The sequence below is a fragment of the Lithobates pipiens genome, unplaced genomic scaffold (assembly GCF_037356315.1).
Source record: "Lithobates pipiens isolate NorthernLeopardFrog02 unplaced genomic scaffold, aLitPip1_a1.2 Scaffold_1, whole genome shotgun sequence".
Taxonomy (NCBI): domain Eukaryota; kingdom Metazoa; phylum Chordata; class Amphibia; order Anura; family Ranidae; genus Lithobates; species Lithobates pipiens.
Window position 1 is genome coordinate 113,375,955 of NW_027507685.1, and position 22,035 is coordinate 113,397,989.

Genomic DNA, 22,035 nt, shown 5'->3' on the forward strand with positions numbered 1-22,035 from the left:
GTCAGGTACTGATGGATGTTGGAAGAGAAGACCTGGTTCAACATTGGGCACCAAGAAAAAGATCTGGCTTGCGAACAACGTGCCAATTCATCCCAAAGGTGATCAGTAGGGATGAGGTCTGGTCTCTGTACAGGACACTCAATTTCCTCCATGACCTCAAACCTACTCAACATCTTTGGGATGACCTGATCCCAAAGGTGTTCCATAGGGTTAAGGGGAGGTACTAATGTTGGATGAGAAGACCTTATACCAAAGTTCCTTCTTGAGTTCCTTCATGCCAAACATGGCTTTGTACATGGGGTGGATTGGGGGAGGGTGGACACAGGGGACGAAGTCATGCTGGAACACAAAAGGGTCTTCATCAAACTATTACCACAAGGTGAAGAGCACAATTGTCTACAATGTCTTTGTATGATGAAGTATAAACCTCTTCCTTCACTGGAGACACCTGAAATCCATCATCGGGGTGGGGGGGGGGGTCACATACCTTTGGCCATATAGTGTATTGAAATAGCATTGGGCAGGAGTCACATACCTTTGGCCATAGAGTGTATTGAGATAGCATTAGGGGGGGGGGTCACATACCTTTGGCCATAGAGTGTATTAAGATGGCATGGGGGGGTCACATACCTTTCACCATATAGTGCATTGAGATGGCATGGGGGGTCACATACCTTTGGCTATATAGTGAATTGACATGCAATAAATAAAAAAAATATTAAGTAAAGCAGCATCATATCCCAGCACTTACCCGTGCAGTCCTCTAGAGGTGTCAGCCCAGTGTAGTTTTTTTCCCCACAGTCAGCTGTGCAGAGTTAGCGCAGAGCATACTGGTTAATTTACCTGTTCATTCATCTGAATAGTAAACAGCTGTGCAGAGCTCGCACAGAGCGTGCTGATTTGAGTACACGTCCCCCTCGTAGTCACCAATCAGATATCATACCGATGTGACATCATTCAAGTCGGCCGAATGAACACTGCGCTTGCGCACCGTCCATGCCACGCGCATCGCAGGAGCCACAGCGAAGGACAGGGGAACAGCGAAGTGACCTGAGATTGGCCAGCGGAAGCACAAAGCTCCACCCCGCCCGCTGGCCGAAAGAGACCTGCGCGAGCGTGCACCCCCCAGCATACACAATGCATGATGGAGAGCCAAGCCCACACAGCTCCACGGGACAGCCTCGGGGAAGGAACCAAGTATACCTAACACTGGACAATCAGTGCGCCATGGCTAGCATGGGAAAAAGTCTCACCCAGCCAACCATGGTGCTAGCGGCCGCATGGTGCCAAACACTGCGCCTCCCCCACAATGACCAATAGCCCCCGACATTGTCCATCCAGAACCACATCAATTACAAATCAAATTCTTGGGTATAAGAGTTTATAAATAGCAAATACATTCAATCATCAAACACAGTATTCTTACTGCAAAAATATTGTTACTAATACGTAGTTATAAATATATCAAGAAACCCTACTGGCTTCGATTATATTAGAAAGGTGGTAATGGAGTTTGCAAACTACTTGGAAAAGGCTAACATCAAAGAGTCAGTTCTTAAATTAGGAGTTAACTAGGTCGATTGAACTGATCTATACAGCTCCTTCTTTTTAAAGAGACAGCAGCTATTACAGAAAAGGTTTGTATGCCTGGGGACTGCGTTGCATTGAGGTGCTCTATCCATGTGGTTTCCTTACGAAGAATTTGTTTGTCCCAATCCCCTCCCCATGGGTCCCGGGAGATCACTGCCAAAGCAATAAAAGATATAACAGAAGTGTCAAATTTATGGTATAAATCCAGGTTATGGTATAAATCCGAATTACTGATGTGACCATTTTACCTTCAGAGGAATAGTAGACGTGATCCTTTATCCGTGAGTGGAAGCATCTGATGGTCTTTCTAATATAGAGTGCTTTACACTGGCAGAGCATCAGATACACTACCCCTTGTGTGTTACAATCTGTGTGAAATTTGGGGGTAAACATTTCCCCATTGGGGAGATTGAATCGTGTGCCTGTATTGATCCAGGGGCAAAAGGCACATCTGCCACATCTCGTTAGCCCCCATGGTTTCTGGTCCACTCCCATATTAGTGGAATAGTGGCTAGAAGTAAGTTTGTCGCGTAATGAATATGAACGTCTATATGTAATATCCGGACACGGACTCAGATATTTAACAAGTATAGGATCTCTATAGAGTAGTGACCAGTGATTGGTAAGAATATTTCATATTTCCTGATGTTGTTTTGAATGTCTTGTAATTTATCTGACAGTTTCCTTATGACTAGTAGTTTTAGTTTTAAAAGCACTCCGCAAGATAGTTTTACTGTATCCTCTAGCTTTTAAACAATCACGGAGAAGGTTGGCCTGTAGTTTAAAGTCAGCAGTAAGTGTGCAGTTGCGTATAAGTCTTAAGTATTGCGCATACGGGATGCTTCGAATTAGGGGAGTTGGATGGGCACTATCAGCACGCAACAGCGTGTTACCCGCTCTGTCCTTCAAGGTCCAAGAAGGTGACACTGGATGCATCACTAGAGACTGTAAATTTCAAGTTAAAGGAATTGTTGTTAAGATTGTCAATAAACGTATTCAGTAAAGTAAGGGTCCCCAACCAGATGATAAAAATGTCATCGATAAAACGCAACCAACAGAGCACCTGGTCAGTAAACATAGTCAGTTTGTCATCCGAAAAGATTGCACGTTCCCACCCCCCCAAGTACAGGTTGGCATAGGCCGGTGCACAACAAGTGCCCATAGCCACCCCCTGTACCTGGAGGAAGTGGGAATCTTTGAAAACAAAACAATTGCGAGTTAGTACAAATTTAAAGAGGTCAAGGATAAATTCACAAAACTCCCATTTGTGGTGATCCCGTTCACGAAGGAAGGTAGTACAATTCCGATGCCCTGCTTGTGAGGGATGCTCGAATACAAGGCTTCTACATCCAAAGTCACGAGCAGGGCATCGAAAGGCATGACCATTCCCTCGATCTGTTTAAGTAAATCTACTGTATCCTTTATAAATGATGGCAATGCCATTACATGTAGCATCAAGATGGAATCGATCAGGAGACTCGCCTTTTCTGTGAGGGAACCAATTCCTGACACTATCCGTCTACCAGGAGGTTTTGTTGGATGCTTATGTATCTTTGGTAAAGCGTAAAAAGTTGCCAGGCGTGGGTTTTTTACATTCAAATAATTATAGAGGTCCTGGTTGATGAGGCCTTGTTGAAAGGCACTCCCAATAATTACCAGATACTCTTTCCTATAGCTCTCAATCTTGTTAACATTTATGCGTGCGTACCAATCATGGTTGCGCAGGATATTCATCACCATTGTTTCATAAAATTTCTTAGTCATCAAGACAATATTGCCTCCTTTATCAGCAGCCTTAATTTCTAAATCTGGACACTTCTTGAGAGTTTGAATAGCTTGCATTTGTACAGGTGACAGGTTGTTGGGTTTGGAAATAGGGTTGAGACCCTTAATTTCACTGATGGTACCCATCAGGAAGGCCCGGATTAGGGTTAGTCATTAAGTCTGGAAAGCGTTGTGACTTGGGTTTAAATTGTTTTGGTGTGTGGTGGCTATATGCTGCCACACAACCAGCCCCACCTGGTTGGCCAGTGGACTCAATACTGGACTCACTTTCTTCCAGTAGTAACATTAAATCTCGGAGGGCTCGAAAGTCCTCCATGGTATAGTTTTTTACTTGCTCTGAGATGTTTTTATCTTGCAGAGATCGCTGATGATCTTTGTCAAAAAGGAATTTGTAAGTCAAATTACGGGAAAAAAGGTAATGATCTTTTATGACTTTGTATTTATCCATATCCATTGAAGGACAAAAACTAAGGCCTAGCCGAAGAACATCAATCTCATCTTTTTAAAAAATATAAGGTGTAAGATTAATTACATCCAAATCGAATGTTATGTTGGAAGTAGGGTGTTGGAAGGTATGTGAAAATTTGAGGTAGACGTGGATGTAGAAAAAGCAATATGTGCATCTAAAGTGCTCTGACGTGTACAAGATTGTAATTGAGTGGATGGAAGAATATTTCCAAGTGAATTGCCCGTCGACACGTGATCGATCGTATTTGGGCCTCCGCCTGTTGAGGTCAAACGATTCCCGTTATTCACTACAGGAATGTTTGAGAGTGGTGTGGTGTGAACTTGTGCTTGTGTGTTCAGAATTTGAATAGCTTGAAGCGCAGTGGCCCCTAATTAATATATACCCTGTGAGCCAATAATGCCGCCTTGTGATTGTTGATGATCTTGTAAAGATCTATGTAGTGTAAGAGTGGTGTCAGCGGTCGGAGGACGTTTCTTGAAGGGTGTATAAGAACCACCCCCAAGGTCCTGTTTACGTGCACCAGTGTAATTATGGTATCCTTGCGAATTCCTTTTCCGAGATGTAAATTGTGAGGGGAACAGTGTCGAATCAGACTCTGTATCCTCATCTGTAGTGGAATAGACATTACTTTTAGATCTAAATGTACGAGCATTGGAAATATTCTTCCATCCACTCAATTACAATCTTGTACACGTCAGAGCACTTTAGATGCACATATTGCTTCTTCTACATCCACTTCTACCTCAAATTTTCACGTACCTTCCAGCACCCTACTTCCAACATAACATTCGATTTGGATGTAATTAATCTTACACCTTATATTTTTTTTAAAGATGAGATTGATGTTCTTCGGCTAGGCTTTAGTTTTTTTCCTTCAATGGATATGGATAAATACGAAGTCATAAAAGATCTTTACCCTTTTTCCCATAATTTGACTTACAAATTCCTTTTTGACAAAGATCGTCAGCGATCTCTGCAAGATAAAAACATCTCAGAGCAAGTAAAAAACTATAGCATGGAGGACTTTCGAGCCCTCCGAGATTTAATGTTACTACTGGAAGAAAGTGAGTCCAGTATTGAGCCCACTGGCCAACCAGGTGGGGCTGTTTGTGTGGCAGCATATAGCCACCACACACCAAAACAATTTAAACCCAAGTCACAACGCTTTCCAGACTTAATGACTAACCCTAATATCTGGGCCTTCCTGATGGGTACCATCAGTGAAATTAAGGGTCTCAACCCTATTCCCAAACCCAACAACCTGTCACCTGTTCAAATGCAAGCTATTCAAACTCTCAAGAAGTATCCAGATTTAGAAATTAAGGCTACTGATAAAGGAGGCAATATTGTCTTGATGACCAAGAAATTTTATGAAACAATGGTGATGAATATTCTGCACAACCATGATTGGTACACACGCATAAATGTTAACAAGATTGAGAGCTATAGGAAAGAGTATCTGGTAATTATTGGGAGTGCCTTTCAACAAGGCCTCATCAACCAGGACCTCTATAATTAACCACTTGCTTACTGGGCACTTAAACCCCCCTCCTGCCCAGACCAATTTTCAGCTTTCAGCGCTGATGCACTTTAAATGACAATTGCGAGGTCATACAACACTGTACCCAAATGAAATTTTTATCATTTTTTTCCCACAAATAGAGCTTTCTTTTGTTGGTATTTAATTACAGCTGGGAGTTTCATTTTTTGCTAAACAAACAAAAAAAAGATGCAAAAAAATAAATAAAAATCATGTTTAATAGTTTGTTATAAAATGTTGCAAACAGGTCATTTTTCTCCTTTATTGAAGTGCGCGGATGAGGCGCACTGATAGGCTGCACTGGTGGGTACTGATAGGCTGCACTGGTGGGCACTGATAGGCATAGTTAAGGCGGCACTAATAGGCACAGATAAGGTGGCACCAATAGGCACAGATAAGGCGGCACTGATGGGCAAAGATGGGCACAGATAAGATGGGCACGGATGGGTGGCACTAAGGGGCACTGATAGGTACCACTGATAGATGGGACTGATATGTGGCACTGATGGGTGGCTCTGATAGGTGGCCCTGCTGGGCACTGATGGGCGGCATTGCTGGGCACTGATGGGCACTGGTAGATGACACTGATGGGCACGTATATATGTGGCACTGGGGTGCAGCACCGTTGTTGAGGCAGATTGTGGGTGGCACTGTGGGCACTGCTGGGTGGCACTGTGGGCACTGCTGGGTGGCACATTGGGCGCTGCTTGGTGGCACTTACGGGGGCACTTATTTATTCCTGAGGGGGGCAGGTGGGCACTAGTAAGCTGGGCGTGATCGGGACTGATGTCCCGATCACGGCCACCGGTGATCGGCTCTTTTTTTTTTTTCTCCTCGCGATGTCAGCGCGAGGAGGAATAATAGCCGATTACCGGCTCCGTTGTATCACATGATCAGCTGTCATTGGCTGACAGCTGATCATGTGGTAAGGGGTCGGGATCGACCCCTTGCTCGGATCCGTGATCAGGCGAGTCTCATAGACTTGCCTATCACAGGGGGCGCGCAGGCCGCTCGTGCACGGGACGACGTCAATAGACGTCGTCCCTGCAAAGGAGGTCTGCGCTGTAGCCGTCATTTGGCTATAGCGCGGGTCTCAAGTGGTTAATTGAATGTAAAAAACCCACGCCTGGCAACTTTTTACGCTTTACCAAAGATACATAGGCATCCAACAAAACCTCCTGGTAGACCGATAGTGTCAGAAATGGGTTCCCTCGCAGAAAAGGCGAGTCGCCTGATCGATTCGATCTTGATGGCCCATGTAATGGCATTGCCATCATTTATAAAGGATACAGTAGATTTACTTAAACAGATCGAGGGAATGGTCGTGTCTTCCGATGCCCTGCTCGTGACTTTGGATGTAGAAGCCTTGTATTCAAGCATCCCTCACGAGCAGGGCATCGGAATTGTACGTACCTTCCTTCGTGAACAGGATCACCACAAATGGGAGTTTTGTGAATTTATCCTTGACCTCCTTAAATTTGTACTAACTCGCAATTGTTTTGTTTTCAGATTCCCACTTCCTCCAGGTACAGGGGGTGGCTATGGGCACTTGTTGTGCACCGGCCTATGCCAACCTGTACTTGGGGGGGTGGGAACGTGCAATCTTTTTGGATGACAAACTGACTATGTTTACTGACCAGGTGCTCTGTTGGTTGCGTTTTATCGATGACATTTTTATCATCTGGTTAGGGACCCTTACTTTACTGAATACGTTTATTGACAATCTTAACAACAATTCCTTTAACTTGAAATTTACAGTCTCTAGTGATGCATCCAGTGTCACCTTCTTGGACCTTGTGATCAACAAGGATGACACTGGTTGTATCTCGTCTACACTTTTCAGGAAGGACACAGCGGGTAACACGCTGTTGCATGCTGATAGTGCCCATCCAATTCCCCTAATTCGAAGCATCCCGTATGCGCAATACTTAAGACTTAGATGCAACTGCACACTTACTGCAGACTTTAAACTACAGGCCAACCTTCTCCGTGATCATTTAAAAGCTAGAGGATACAGTAAAACTATCTTGCGGAGTGCTTTTAATAAAGCCCTCCGCCAACCGCGTAATGTGCTACTGTACAAAACTAAAACTACTAGTCATAAGGAAACTGTCAGATATATTACAAGATATTCAAAACAACATCAGGCAATATGAAATATTCTTACCAATCACTGGTCACTACTCTATAGAGATCCTATACTTGTTAAATATCTGAGTCCGTGTCCAGATATTACATATAGACGTTCATATTCATTACACGACAAACTTACTTCTAGCCACTATTCCACTAATATGGGAGTGGACCAGAAACCCTGGGGTCTAACGAGATGTGGCAGATGTGCCTTTTGCCCCTGGATCAATACAGGCACACGATTCAATCTCCCCAATGGGGAAATGTTTACCCCAAAATTTCACGCAGAGTGTAACACACAAGGGGTAGTGTATCTGATGCTCTGCCAGTGTAAAGCATTCTATATTAGAAAGACCATCAGATGCTTCTGCTCACGGATAAAGGATCACGTCTACTATTCCTCTGAAGGTAAAATAGTCACATCAGTAATTTGGATTTATACCATAACCTGGATTTATACCATAAATTTTACACTTCTGTCATATATTTTATTGCTTTGGCAGTGGTTCCCCGGGACCCACGGGGAGAGGATTGGGACAAACAAATTCTTCATTAGGAAACCACATGGATAAGGGCACCTTAATGCAACGCAGTCCACAGGCATTAATGAAGCCCAATCATACAAACCTTTTCTGTAATAGCTGCTGTCTCTTTAAAAAGAAGGAGCTGTATAGATCAGTTCAATCGACCTAGTTAACTCCTCCTAATTTAAGAACTGACTCTTGATGTTAGCCTTTTCCAAGTAGTTTGCAAACTCCATTACCACCTTTCTAATATAATCGAAGCCAGTAGGGTTTCTTGATATATTTATAACTACGTATTAGTAACAATATTTTTGCAGTAAGAATACTGTGTTTGATGATTGAATGTATTTGCTATTTATAAACTCTTATACCCAAGAATTTGATTTGTAATTGATGTGGTTCTAGATGGACAATGTCGGGGGCTATTGGTCATTGTGGGGGAGGCGCAGTGATTGGCACCATGCGGCCGCTAGCACCATGGTTGGCTGGGTGAGACTTTTTCCCATGCTAGCCATGGCGCACTGATTGTCCAGTGTTAGGTATACTTGGTTCCTTCCCCGCGGCTGTCCCGTGGAGCTGTGTGAGCTTGGCTCTCCATCATGCATTGTGTATGCTGGGGGGTGCACGCTCGCGCAGGTCTCTTGCGGCCAGCGGGCGGGGTGGGGCTTTGTGCTTCCGCTGGCCAATCTCAGGTCACTTCGCTGTTCCCCGTCCTTCGCTGTGGCTCCTGCAATGCGCCACAGCGGCCGACTTGGATGATGTCACATCGGTATGATATCCGATTGGTGACTACGAGGGGGCATGTACTCAAATCAGCACGCTCTGCACGAGCTCTGCACAGCTGTTTACTATTCGGATGAATGAATAGGTATATTAACCAGTATGCTCTGCGCTAACTCTGCACAGCTGACTGTGAGGAAAAAAACAACACTGGGCTGACACCTCTAGAGGACTGCACGGGTAAGTGCTGGGATATGACGCTGCTTTACTTAATATTTTAGGATTTCACTACAGCCTTAGTCATTTAACCTTATTACAATGATATTACAGATTTGGTTGGCTTTGGTACAACTATCCAGCAGTACCTCTTGGCAGAAGTGGCTGTTTCCACATGGACTTAAACAACCAGGTAACCCACACAGTATTCCAATACTATGTAAAAAACGTAAAGAGATTCTAGGAGACACCACATCTCATATTGTGGTGAGTGCCCCAAAAAATACCCTTATCTAATTATAAAGTGGTTCTCCTTGTTTTTGATAAACAATTGCTGAATCTTTTGTTTATAGGTTTTGGGGGTCATAACAAAACCCCCCCTCTTCCCTCCTCTTTCCTTTCGTGTTTGGGGCTATAGCCCCCTTTAAAACAACTATCATGAATATTTGGATTCGTAGCAGTCCTCTATGTGTGGGAGTCAACCTTTGTGGTCCCCATTGAGAGTACCCTTTGTAGTAGGTTTTTTTGATCTTTTTATATATGTTTGGGATTATAGATACTATGTTCTACATGTCCCCATGGTGACCTATATACGCTGTGGCCCCCCCACTTGACTAAATTGACCCTTGACGTTGTTTGATATCTGCAACATATCATGCGTTGACCCATATTATACAGTAACATCTCTGTATGATTTGTTATGTTTATATTATGTATGTTTATGATTAATTGTTTTTGTTGTTGCTATTACTTTACCAGTCACATTAATATCTCGCTCCAGAAGAAGCGTGTCAAATCACGCGAAACATGTAGAGCTCCCTCCTTTTCAAACAACATACCTGATACCGCGAGTAGAAATTATATTTTGAAGATTATGAAATAAATGTATATTGTCTATTTTCAGAATTGAAAATGTATAGTCGCGGCTCATACTGTATATTATGGAGTTTATGAGTATTGTTGTGATAGACGGTTTTTAGAATTTCTGTTGTTTGGTACAATGGAAAATATGTTCTTAATAAATAAAACTTTGATTTTGCTTTATGGTTATTGTTTCGTCTATGGTGCCTAAAAAGTCCAGAAGCCCCCCTTCTTGTTTTTTTTGCATGTCAACTTGGGACGTGGCACATGTTATATTCCTATGTATCCACAGTACCACTCTGTGTGAGATACATGTTTTCAATAAATATAGTGAATTGAAGTGGCATGGGTGGGTCATATAGTGTATTGAGATAGCATTGGGGAAGTCACATACCCTTGGCCATAAAGTGTATTGAGATGGCATGGGGGGGGGGGGGGGGGGGCAGGGGCGTCTTTAATATTGGTTGGACCCTGGGCAAACATTTTAATGGCGCCCCCCCAGCTAGACTCAAAATGAGTTTACTGCAGCAGATCAGGTAGCGATTGTGATTGGCTGATAGAGTGTAGGGGGTGAGGTGGGTGCAGGGGGCTGAGGGGTGGGTGCAGAGTGCAGGGGGGTGGGTGCAGAGTGTAGGGGGTGAGGTGGGTGCAGAGTGTAGGGGGTGAGGTGGGTGCAGAGTGTAGGGGGTGAGGTGGGTGCAGGGGGGTGTGGGGTGGGTGCGGAGTGTAGGGGGTGTGGGGTGGGTGCAGAGTGTAGGGGGTGTGGGGTGGGTGCAGAGTGTAGGGGGTGTGGGGTGGGTGCAGAGTGTAGGGGGTGTGGGGTGGGTGCAGAGTGTAGGGGGTGAGGTGGGTGCAGAGTGTAGGGGGTGAGGTGGGTGCAGGGGGGTGAGGGGTGGGTGCAGAGTGCAGGGGGGTGGGAGCAGAGTGTAGGGGGTGAGGTGGGTGCAGAGTGTAGGGGGGTGGGGGCAAAGTTTAGGGGGTGAGGTGGGTGCAGAGTGTAGGGGGTGAGGTGGGTGCAGAGTGTAGGGGGTGAAGTGGGTGCAGGGGGGGGTGAGGGGTGGGGGCAGAGTGTAGGGGGTGAGGTGGGTGCAGGGGGGTGAGGGGTGGGTGCAGAGTGTAGGGGGTGAGGTGGGTGCAGAGTGTAGGGGGTGAGGTGGGTGCAGAGTGTAGGGGGTGAGGTGGGTGCAGGGGGGTGAGGTGGGTGCAGAGTGTAGGGGGTGAGGTGGGTGCAGAGTGTAGGGGGTGAGGTGGGTGCAGGGGGGTGAGGGGTGGGTGCAGAGTGCAGGGGGTGAGGTGGGTGCAGAGTGTAGGGGGTGAGGTGGGTGCAGAGTGTAGGGGGTGAGGTGGGTGCAGGGGGGTGAGGTGGGTGCAGAGTGTAGGGGGTGAGGTGGGTGCAGAGTGTAGGGGGTGAGGTGGGTGCAGAGTGTAGGGGGTGAGGTGGGTGCAGAGTGTAGGGGGTGAAGTGGGTGCAGAGTGTAGGGGGTGTAGGGGGTGAAGTGGGTGCAGGGGGGGTGAGGGGTGGGGGCAGAGTGTAGGTGGTGAGGTGGGTGCAGAGTGTAGGGGGTGAGGTGGGTGCAGAGGGGTGGGTGCGGAGTGTAGGGGGTGAGGTGGGTGCGGAGTGTAGGGGGTGAGGTGGGTGCAGAGTGTAGGGGGTGAGGTGGGTGCAGAGTGTAGGGGGTGAGGTGGGTGCAGAGTGTAGGGGGTGAGGTGGGTGCAGAGTGTAGGGGGTGAGGTGGGTGCAGAGTGTAGGGGGTGAGGTGGGTGCAGAGTGCAGGGGGTGAGGTGGGTGCAGAGTGCAGGGGGGGAGGTGGGTGCAGAGTGCAGGGGGGGAGGTGGGTGCAGAGTGCAGGGATGCATGGCTCTCCTCCCCTCCAGATTCCAGTACAGAGCTCCACACTCCCCCCAAGTACAAGGTAAAACTTTCCTCCCTCAAAGCCCCCCCCCCCCTGCCATTCCAGTACAGAGGGGTGGGTGCAGAGTGCAGGGGGTGAGGGGTGGGTGCAGAGTGTAGGGGGTGAGGTGGGTGCAGGGGGTGGGGTGGGTGCAGAGTGCAGGGGGTGGGGTGGGTGCAGAGTGCAAGGGGTGAGGTGGGTGCAGAGTGCAGGGATGCATGGCTCTCCTCCCCTCCAGATTCCAGTACAGAGCTCCACACTCCCCCCGAGTACAAGGTAAAACTTTCCTCCCTCAAAGACCCCCCCCCCCCGCCATTCCAGTACAGAGGGGTGGGTGCAGAGTGCAGGGGGTGAGGGGTGGGTGCAGAGTGTAGGGGGTGAGGTGGATGCAGAGGTGGGAGCAGAGTGTAGGGGGTGGGGTGGGAGCAGAGTGTAGGGGGTGGGGTGGGAGCAGAGTGTAGGGGGTGAGGTGGGTGCAGGGGGGTGAGGGGTGGGTGCAGAGTGTAGGGGGTGAGGTGGGTGCAGAGTGTAGGGGGTGAGGTGGGTGAGTGCTCCACACTCCCCCCAAGTACAAGGTAAAACGTTCCTCCCTCAACGCCCCCCCCCCGCCATTCCAGTACAGCGCTTCTGTTTTTCCAAGTGACATTAGCAAGTAGCCAACATGCAACCAGCACCTGAGTTGGCCAAACTCCGGCGGGTAGTGCGGGTCTCAAAAGGTGGGCAGCATAGGGCCCCCAACAATGACAGGGCCCTGGGCAGCTGCCCCTTTTGCCCCGTGTTAAAGATGGCCCTGAGGGGGGGTCACATACCTTTGGCAATATAGTGTATTGAGATGGTATGGGGGGGCACATACCTTTGGCCATATAGTGTATTGAAATGGCATTGGGTGGGGGGTCACATACCTTTGGCCATGAAGTGTATTGAGATGACATGGGGGGGTCACATACCTTTGGCCATATAGTGTATTGAGGTGGCATGGGGGGGGGGGGGGGTCACATACCTTTGGCCATATAGTGTATTGAGATGGCATTGGGAAGTCACATACCTTTTTTATAGAGTGTATTGAGATGGCATGGGAGGGTCATATACCTTTGGTCATATAGTGTATTGAGATAGCATGGGGTGGGGGTCACATACCTTTGGCCAGGTAGTGTATTGAGATAGCATGGGGTGGGGGTTACATACCTTTGGCCACGTAGTGTATTGAGATGGCATGGGGGGGTCACATACCTTTGGCCATATAGTGTATTGAAATGGCATGGGGGGGTAATATAGTGTATTGAGATAGCATTGGGGGAGTCACATACCTTTGGCAATATAGTGTATTGAGATGGCATTTGTGGGGGCACATACCTTTGACCATGAAGTGTATTAAGATGGCATGGGAGAGTCACATACCTTTGGCCATATAGTGTATTGAGGTGACATGGGGGAGTCGCATACTTTTGGCCATATAGTGTATTGAGATGGCACGGGGAGGGGGGGTCACATACCTTTGCCAATATAGTGTATTGAGATGGCATGGGGGGGGGGCACATACCTTTGGCCATATAGTGTATTGAGATGGCATTGGGGGGGTCACATACCTTTGACCATATAGTGTATTGCAGTGGCATTGGGGGGTCACATACCTTTGGCCATATAGTGTATTGCGGTGGCATGGGGGAGTCACATACCTTTGGCAATATAGTGTATTAAGATGGCATTGGGAGGTTACATACCTTTGGCCATATAGTGTATGGAGATGGCATGGGGGGTGGTCACATACCTTTGGCCATATAGAGTATTGAGATGGCATGGGGGGGTCACATACCTTTAGCCACGTAGTCTATTGAGATGGCATGGGCGGGAGGCACATACCTTTTGGCCACGTAGTGTATTGAGATGACATGGGGGGGTGGTCCCATACCTTTAGCCATAGAGTGCATTGAGATGACATGGGGGGGGGGGGGGGGTCACATACCTTTGGCCATATAATATATTGAGATGGCATGGGGGGGGGGGGGGGTCCCATATCTTTGGCCATATGAGATGACAGAAAACAGAGTATCATTTAGAAGGTCTGAGTGTAATCTGTTTCCTTTGTAGCCGCAGTTACAGAGAATTCCACCAAGAAGTCCCATTCTCCCGGATCTCCTCGCCACTCTCCGGCACTGAGCTCCTCCAAACGCTCTGCCAGGTGCGCGGCACTCTCTGATTCGCTGACTTCTTCCTATATTAGTGATGTGCGCAGAGGGGGTTTTGGCTAGTGCGCATTATCGTCGTTGATCAGCGAATGTTTGAAATCTTATTTCAATATTATTATTATTTGTTTTTTAAATCTGTCAGTGAGGTCATTATAAATGAGGCAGCAACATTACTCGGATGTGCAATAAGTGTGGCAGCCTCCCAGGAGCACGCCATATGTGCGCAGGAGAGCGGCTTAGCCTACTTCCCTTTCTTCAGTAAATCGGCATCGCATCTGTACACAAAGCTGACCTCCAGGTCAAAGATTAGGAAGGTTTAAAGCTTAAACGTTGGCGACCATGTCACCACTGAAGGCAAAAAGTTCACCCAACCGGAAATAACACCCGAGACTTCGATAGAAAAATGGAAGTTGTACAAAAATGTTATAGTAAGAGGGGCGTAAAAGATAACTCCACTTTTGTGGAAAAAAAATAAATATAAATATATATATATATATATATATATATATATATATATATATATATATATATATATATATATATATATATATATATATATATATATATATATATATATATATATAGCAAATAAAAACTAAATAAATAACAAAGTATAGCTAATAAAAAAAAGTAATAAAATATTTGTGAAGAAAAATATAGCAAATAAAAAAATAATAAACTGTAGCTAACAAAGAAGTAATAAAATACTGCAAATAAAAAATATAGCATAGAAACAAATAATTAGAAAAAATTTTAAAAAAATAGCAAATAAAAAAATATAGCAAAGAAACAAATAGTTACAAAAAAAAATAGCAAATACAAAAATATAGCAAAGAAACAAATAATTACAAAAAAAATATAGCAAATACAAAAAATATAGCAAAGAAACAAATAATTAATTATAGCAAAGAAAAAAAATAAAAGAAAATATAGGGAATAAAAAAAAAATAAATATAAGAAAAAAAATAATATGAAACAAATATATGCTTGTCATGGATTTGTAGACCGTTAGCAGGCTATGCAGTAAGTGGTTCATTAGCGCCATCTTGTAGGTGACTTTTGCATTTCTCTGTTTATAGATTTCTTATGTTTATGATTACATTGAACAGATTATAACAAGACCCTTCCAATGGGATATTTAATAGACTAATAGGCAGAAAGAATATCTGCCCATTGTTAGGGTCCGTTCACACAGGGGCAACACGACTTTCAACACGACTTTTGGAGGCAACTTGGACGCAACTTGGACACGACCTGAACACGACTTGGGGCGACTTACAACACGACTTTAAGTCGCCCCAGGCCAGGCGACTTTTGCCACGGCCAATCAGAGAATGAGCTCTCAAGAGGGAACTCCACGCCAAATTATGAAAAAAAATTGGCGTGGGTTCCCCCTCCGAGAGCATACCAGGCCCTTAGGTCTGGTATGGATTCCAAGGGGAACTCCCTATGCCGAAAAAACGGCATGGGGGTCCCCCCCAGATTCATACCAGACTTATCCGAGCACGCTACCCGGCCGGCCAGGAAAGGGGGTGGGGACGAGCGTGCGCCCCCCCCTCCTGAGCCGTACCAGGCTGCGTACCCTCAACATGGGGGGGTGCCTTGGGGAAGGGGGGGCCACGCGGCCCCCCCACCCCAAATCACCTTGTCCCCATGTTGATGAGGACAAGGGCCTCTTTCCGACAACCCTGGCCGTTGGTTGTCGAGGTCTGTGGGCGAGGGGCTTATCGGAATACGGGAGCCCCCTTTAATAAGGGGGCCCCCCCGGATACCAGCCCCCCACCCTATGTGAATGAGTATGGGGTAAAATGTACCCCTACCCATTCACCTGTGAAAAAAAGTACAAAAAAAAAAAAACACAACACACAAGATAAAATAGTTTATTGCACAGCTCCGGGGGTCTTCTCGCCGGACTCCTCCACTATCTTCTTGTAGCTCTTTTACTAGCGGAGGAGCCCGGCTTTCTTCCTCGCCGCCACCCTCTTCTTCCGACTTCGGGGGTCTTGTCCCCCTCTTCGGTTCTTCTGCCGGGCCACCGCGCCTTCTTATAGCTCTTTTACAGGCGGTGGCCCGGTCTTCTGTCGCCGCCGCCGCCGCCGCCTTACGTTCTTCTTCTTCTCCTGGAGATGTTGACTCGACGCTCTCCGGCTGCAATGCCAGGGACGCGCTGCACGGCGACTTATATAGGGACAAGGGGCAGGGTCATCGGTTGTTGTCACATGGGTTGATGTCACATGGCGACAGTCCCAGCATCCTCCGGGACTGTGACATCATAAGGGGGCGGGGTCACCATGCGACATCAACCCATGTGACATCAACCGATGACCCCGCCCCTTGTCCCTATATAAGTCGCCGCGCAGCGCGTCCCTGGCATTGCGGCCGGAGAGAGCATCGAGTCAACATCTCCAGGAGAAGGAGAAGAAGAACGGAAGGCGGCGGCGACAGAAGACCGGGCCACCGCCTGTAAAAGAGCTATAAGAAGGCGCGGTGGCCCGGCAGAAGAACCGAAGAGGGGGACAAGACCCCCGAAGTCGGAAGAAGAGGGCGAGGAAGAAAGCCGGGCTCCTCCGCTAGTAAAAGAGCTACAAGAAGATAGCGGAGGAGTCCGGCGAGAAGACCCCCGAAGACGGAAGACCCCCGGAGCTGTGCAATAAACTATTTTATCTTGTGTGTTGTGTTTTTTTTTTTGTACTTTTTTTCACAGGTGAATGGGTAGGGGTACATTGTACCCCATACTCATTCACATAGGGTGGGGGGGCGGTATCTGGGGGGGCCCCCTTATTAAAGGGGGCTCCCGGATTCCGATAAGCCCCTCGTCCGCAGACCCCGACAACCAACGGCCAGGGTTGTCGGGAAGAGGCCCTTGTCCTCATCAACATGGGGACAAGGTGCTTTGGGGTGGGGGGGCCGCGCGGCCCCCCCTTCCCCAAGGCACCCCCCATGTTGAGGGCACACGGCCTGGTACAGCTCAGGAGGGAGGGGGGCCGCACGCTCGTTCCTGGCCGGCCGGGTAGCGTGCTCGGATAAGGGTCTGGTATGAAAAAAATTTGGCGTGGAGTGCCCTCTTGAGAGCTGATAATTCTGTCAGAGTCGCCCCCGTATAAACGGAGATCCGACTTGGAGGCGACCTCCATTGAAATCAATGGGTACCGGTCGCCTACAAGTCGGATTCAAGTAGTACAGGAACCTTTTCTGAAGTCGGAGCGACTTCAGTAGTGTGTATTAAGACGGCTCTCATTCACTTACATTGCTTTTTAAATGTTGTCCGACCTGAGGCGACTAGGGGCGACCTGAAGTCGGATCGGAGTTGCCCCTGTGTGAACGGACCCTTAGGGTTTAATTACACTTTAAATCTGAAGCACAACGAAGGTTAAAAATAACTAAGCTAACAGTTCCAAAGTCTATTTCTTGTTGCATCTTCTTGTGAAGGATTTATTTTATTTTTTTAATTCTAAATGTCTTTATTGTTCCAGACGCCGTCCTGCGAGTATCTGTTGCGGCAACTCAGCAACGCTGAGTATTTCCTATTTGAAGGTTTGTGTTCCCCCTCCACTCCGATATCGCCCAGACCACGTTCAGCGCTGGTAGGTGGGGAGCAGATGGTAGAACATGCAGAAACGATGTTCACGACTGAATCCGGGAGGAAGCCAACATCACCACACTGTATGAGGAACATATCCAAGTGATACAAGAAGGCAGGTGTCATGGGGGGAGGGGGGGATGAAAGCCACCAACATCACTGCACTGTATGAGGAACATCTCCAAATGATACAAGAAGGAAGGTGTCATGGTGGGGGGGGGGGTGGTAATAAAAGCCACCAACATCACCGTACTGCATGAGGAACATCTCCAAGTGATACAAGAAGGAAGGTGTCATGGTGGGGGGTGAAAGCCACCAACATGACCGCACTGTATGAGGAACATCTCCAAGTGATACAAGAAGGCAGGTGTCATGGTGGTGGTGGTGGTGGTGGCCACCAACATCACCGTACTGTATGAGGAACATCTTCGCAGGTGCGTTGCAGGTGCGTTACATCAGAGGGTGGCGGGGTCACCCATACGTCACTGGGGAACCCCATGGCTTCCCTTATCAGCATCAGAGGGGGCGGGGTCAGGTGACAGGTGATCCCGCCCTCCTAATATAAGAGATGTCAGTGCTGGGATCCCCGCAGTGTCTCTGCAGTGGAGACAGAAGACGGATGTATGGACAGCACTGGACTGAAAATCACCCGTCGCTGGATCAGATCAGCCATCGCTGGACCCTGGAGAGATGATCATCCGTCGCTGGATAGCAAGAGTGGATTACCACTCTGGAATCTTTTTTTTTATTTTTTTTATTTTTAAAGCGGAGGTCCACCCTAAAGTGGACCTTCCGCTCATCGGAACCCTCCCCCCCTCCGGTGCCACAATCGGCACCTTTCAGGGGGGAGGGGGGTGCAGTTACCTGGATAATCCAGGTAACTGCACCCACTTCCGGGATAGCTCTCTGTGGAAAGGGGCGTAACTTACGCCCCTTTCCGCAAGTGCCCGCCCCTTCCCGCAAGTGCCCCGCTGCCTGCTGGGAAACACATAGATCCCAGAGACAGCGGGGAGCGTCCTTATTGCGCAGCGCGATTCGCGCATGCGCAGTAGGGAACCGGGAAATGAAGCCGAAAGGCTCCATTTCCTGATTCCCATACCCAAGATGGCAGCGGCAGGACCCGACAGGCGACCTAGAGATCGGCTTTGGGTGCCGACATCGCGGGCGCGCTGGACAGGTAAGTGTCACTATTTTAAAAGTCAGCAGCTGCAGTATTTGTAGCTGCTGGCTTTTAAAAAAAAAAAAAACGCGGAGTCCCGGTGGACTCCCGCTTTAATAAAGGAATTTTTCAAAAGTGTGTTTGTCTTATTTAACCATTTTTACACTTTCTTTGTGAAATGGTAGGTGTGCTTTTCAAACAGGGGGGGGCCGGGATCTGGGGGTCCCCTTGTTAAAGAGGGCTTCCAGATTCTGATAAGCCCCCCACCCGCAGACCCCCACAACCACCGGCCAGGGTTGTGGGGGATGAGGCCCTTCTCCACATCAACATGGGGACAGAGTCACAGACCCCCAAAGCATCCTCCCAATGTTGAGGGCATGTGGCCTGGTACGGTTCAGGAGGGGGGGCGCTCTATCGTCCCCCCCTCTTTTCCTGCGGCCTGCCAGGTTGCGTGCTCAGATAAAGGGTCTGGTGTGGATTTTTAGGGGGACCCCTACATCAAATTTTTTTAAAAATTTGATGCGGAGTTCCCCTTAATATCCATACCAGACCTGAAGTGTCTGGTATGGATATTTAGGGGGACCCCCACGTCAATTTTTTTTTTTTATTTGACACGGGGTTCCCCTTTAATATCCATACCAGACCTGAAGGGCCTGATAATTGAATTTAGGGGGAACCCCCATGCTTTTTTTTTTTATCAATGAATGAATTGTCGGCTAATAGAGAACACTCATTGAGTGTTCTCTGTATTATGGGAGCCGACAATGGAAAGTGATTTTAAAAGACTTTTTTTCCTTGCGAAATGACACTTTGTGCAGGGACAGTTCTAAGCACGGGAAACATGCGCCCCTTCACAGGCATACTATAGACACCCCCCAGGTACGAAATTTAAAGGAATATTACACTTTTATTGTTTCACTTTAATCATTATTAAAATCACTGCTCCTGAAAAAACGGCAGTTTTTAAAACTTTTTTTTGCATTGATCCATGTCCCCTGGGGCAGGACCCGTGTCCCCAAACACTTTTTAGGACAGTAACTTGCATATTAGCCTTTAAAATTAGCACTTTAGATTGTGAACGTTCGAGTCCCATAGACTTTAATAGGGTTCTAAAGTTCACACGAAGTTTAGGTCTGTTCGCAGGTTCTTTTGTGTGTGAACCGAACAGGGGGGTGTTCGGCTCATCCTTAGCCACCAACATCAACGCACTGTATAAGAAACATCTCCAAGAGATACAAGAAGGAAGATGTCATGGTGGAACCGTGGGGTGATTAAAGCCACCAACATCACCACAATGTATGAGAAATGTAAAGCCTTTAATGCCCAACTCCAGTCCTAAGGACACTACAATTTGGGAAAGAGAGATCGGGACTTCCATAGAGGCGGAAAGATTAGGAAGAGACTTTCATTTCTTTCCTTAAACTATCTACACCAAGCAAACCCCAGGGGAAGAGCTTTATTATCCTCACACTCCGGTAGAACTTGCCGAGCTCTCCTTCATATTTTGTACTCTTCTGTTCCAGGTGACTGTCGGCAATGCCAGGCTGTGGTTGGTGATATAACCCACATATGGTGGGAACGTGCTTCTTTCTTGGATCCTACAGATCTACACAAAGGTGACCAATACTATAATACCAAGGAGCCCAATTACCACCTTGTTTTCAGTTCAGTGATGCATTTCAGTCTATTAAGAAAGACACCTTATGCCTCTGGTGCCCACCCTGCAGCCCAAGGGCTGCATGTGGCCCTCTGGTAAATGTACGACCCTCAGCAGTCTGCAGTAGGTACATTGATTAGAGTAATAGTATTGATCTCTACCAGCCTCATATAACATCTTCCGGTTTCCTATTGTCTTCTGCAGCCAACAATGTGTCCTGTCCTCATTCTCTGACCCTCGTTTGCTCTATTAGCTCTGCAGTCTCTGCCTGTCCTTTCCAGCATTACAAACTGTATATTGAACATTATGTGCGGCCCTTTGGGGATATCAAGGGCCACATTTGAGGTTCCTCTTTAGCTCATAAGTTGACTACCACTGCTTTAGGCCATTTCCTTATGGCCAGAGGAAGAGTCATCCCCAGATATTGGAGATCAGCACAGGTACCACCTTTAGCCTTCAGCAGGGTGATGATGTCAGCAAAAGTAATTTGGCCATGCCCACATTTTGCAGCGGAACACGTTTTTACTCTCCTTGGGGCACCCAAAGGTGTCCCAGGCTGCTAAAGTTTTCAGGTTTGGCTTGAAGAAAAGGTGGCAACCCTCGTCTTAATGGTGTGAAATGCTCAAAGCCAAGAACGTTCTTCTGTAATTGTAATAAAATACATTTTAAAAAAATTCTGTTTATTAGCAAACGATACAAAATAGAAATACTAATGTACAAAGAATGGTGGCAAAAATCTTCTGTACATCTGTGCGTGCAATAAACTTCTACAAAACTAAATGTGAAGAACGCGACACATACTTTTTATAATGATAATCAATAAAGATCTTGAGGCTCTGTTCACACCGTGGCGTTCCGGAATCCCAAATCTCTGCAAAACGCGAATGCACTTGCGATTCCCCCGTTGCTTTCAACGGCTCCCAAATCGCGGCGTTTCGCCTTACGGACCACGGTAAAGTCGCACAAACAGAATCGTGGGGCGTCTGTTGCCCAAAAGTAGTTCAAGAACGCCATGGTGTGAACAGAGCCTGATCGTTACATTTCACTTTTCTAAACCCGGACCAAGTTACAATCGACAAGATCGTTATGGGGAGGCGGGGGAGGCGATGGGTAATTGGACCCCACAGACTGAGTTCGTTATGTTAGGATCTTGAAGAGTCTAAATTCCTTTTTAACAACAATGTATCCACGCCTCCCAACTGTCCAACTTTTATGGCATGGGAATGATGGATACCTATTGGCAAGTTCGCCTTGCATGACTCATGGGCGTGTGCACAGGGTGTGCTGGGTGTGACTGGGCACGCCCTAAATCCAGGTCTCAAACAACCCTACTTGATCTACTGGTCAATCACAGGCAGGTGATGGGTAGAAATGTGCACTGCTGCCTTGCTGACACCGTCCACTGCTCTACCGACACCGTCCACTGCTCTACCGACACCGCCCACTGCTCTACCGACACCGCCCACTGCTCTACCGACACCGCCCACTGCTCTACCGACACCGCCCACTGCTCTACCGACACCGCCCACTGTTCTACCGACACCGCCCACTGTTCTACCGACACCGCCCACTGCTCTACCGACACCGCCCACTGCTCTACCGACACCGCCCACTGCTCTACCGACACCGCCCACTGCTCTACCGACACCGCCCACTGCTCTACCGACACTGCCCACTGCTCTACCGACACTGCCCACTGCTCTACCGACACTGCCCACTGCTC

General features: G+C 47.5%; 1 long non-coding RNA gene across 1 annotated transcript; it reads left to right on the plus strand.

Annotated features, from left to right (window-relative positions):
• Positions 1-8,743: 8,743 nt before the first annotated feature.
• Positions 8,744-21,092, plus strand: LOC143965605 (uncharacterized). The gene is made up of 5 exons (XR_013271617.1): positions 8,744-9,001; positions 9,092-9,244; positions 13,819-13,909; positions 17,390-17,611; positions 20,179-21,092. It is a non-coding gene; the product is annotated as an uncharacterized LOC143965605 (long non-coding RNA).
• Positions 21,093-22,035: the final 943 nt, after the last annotated feature.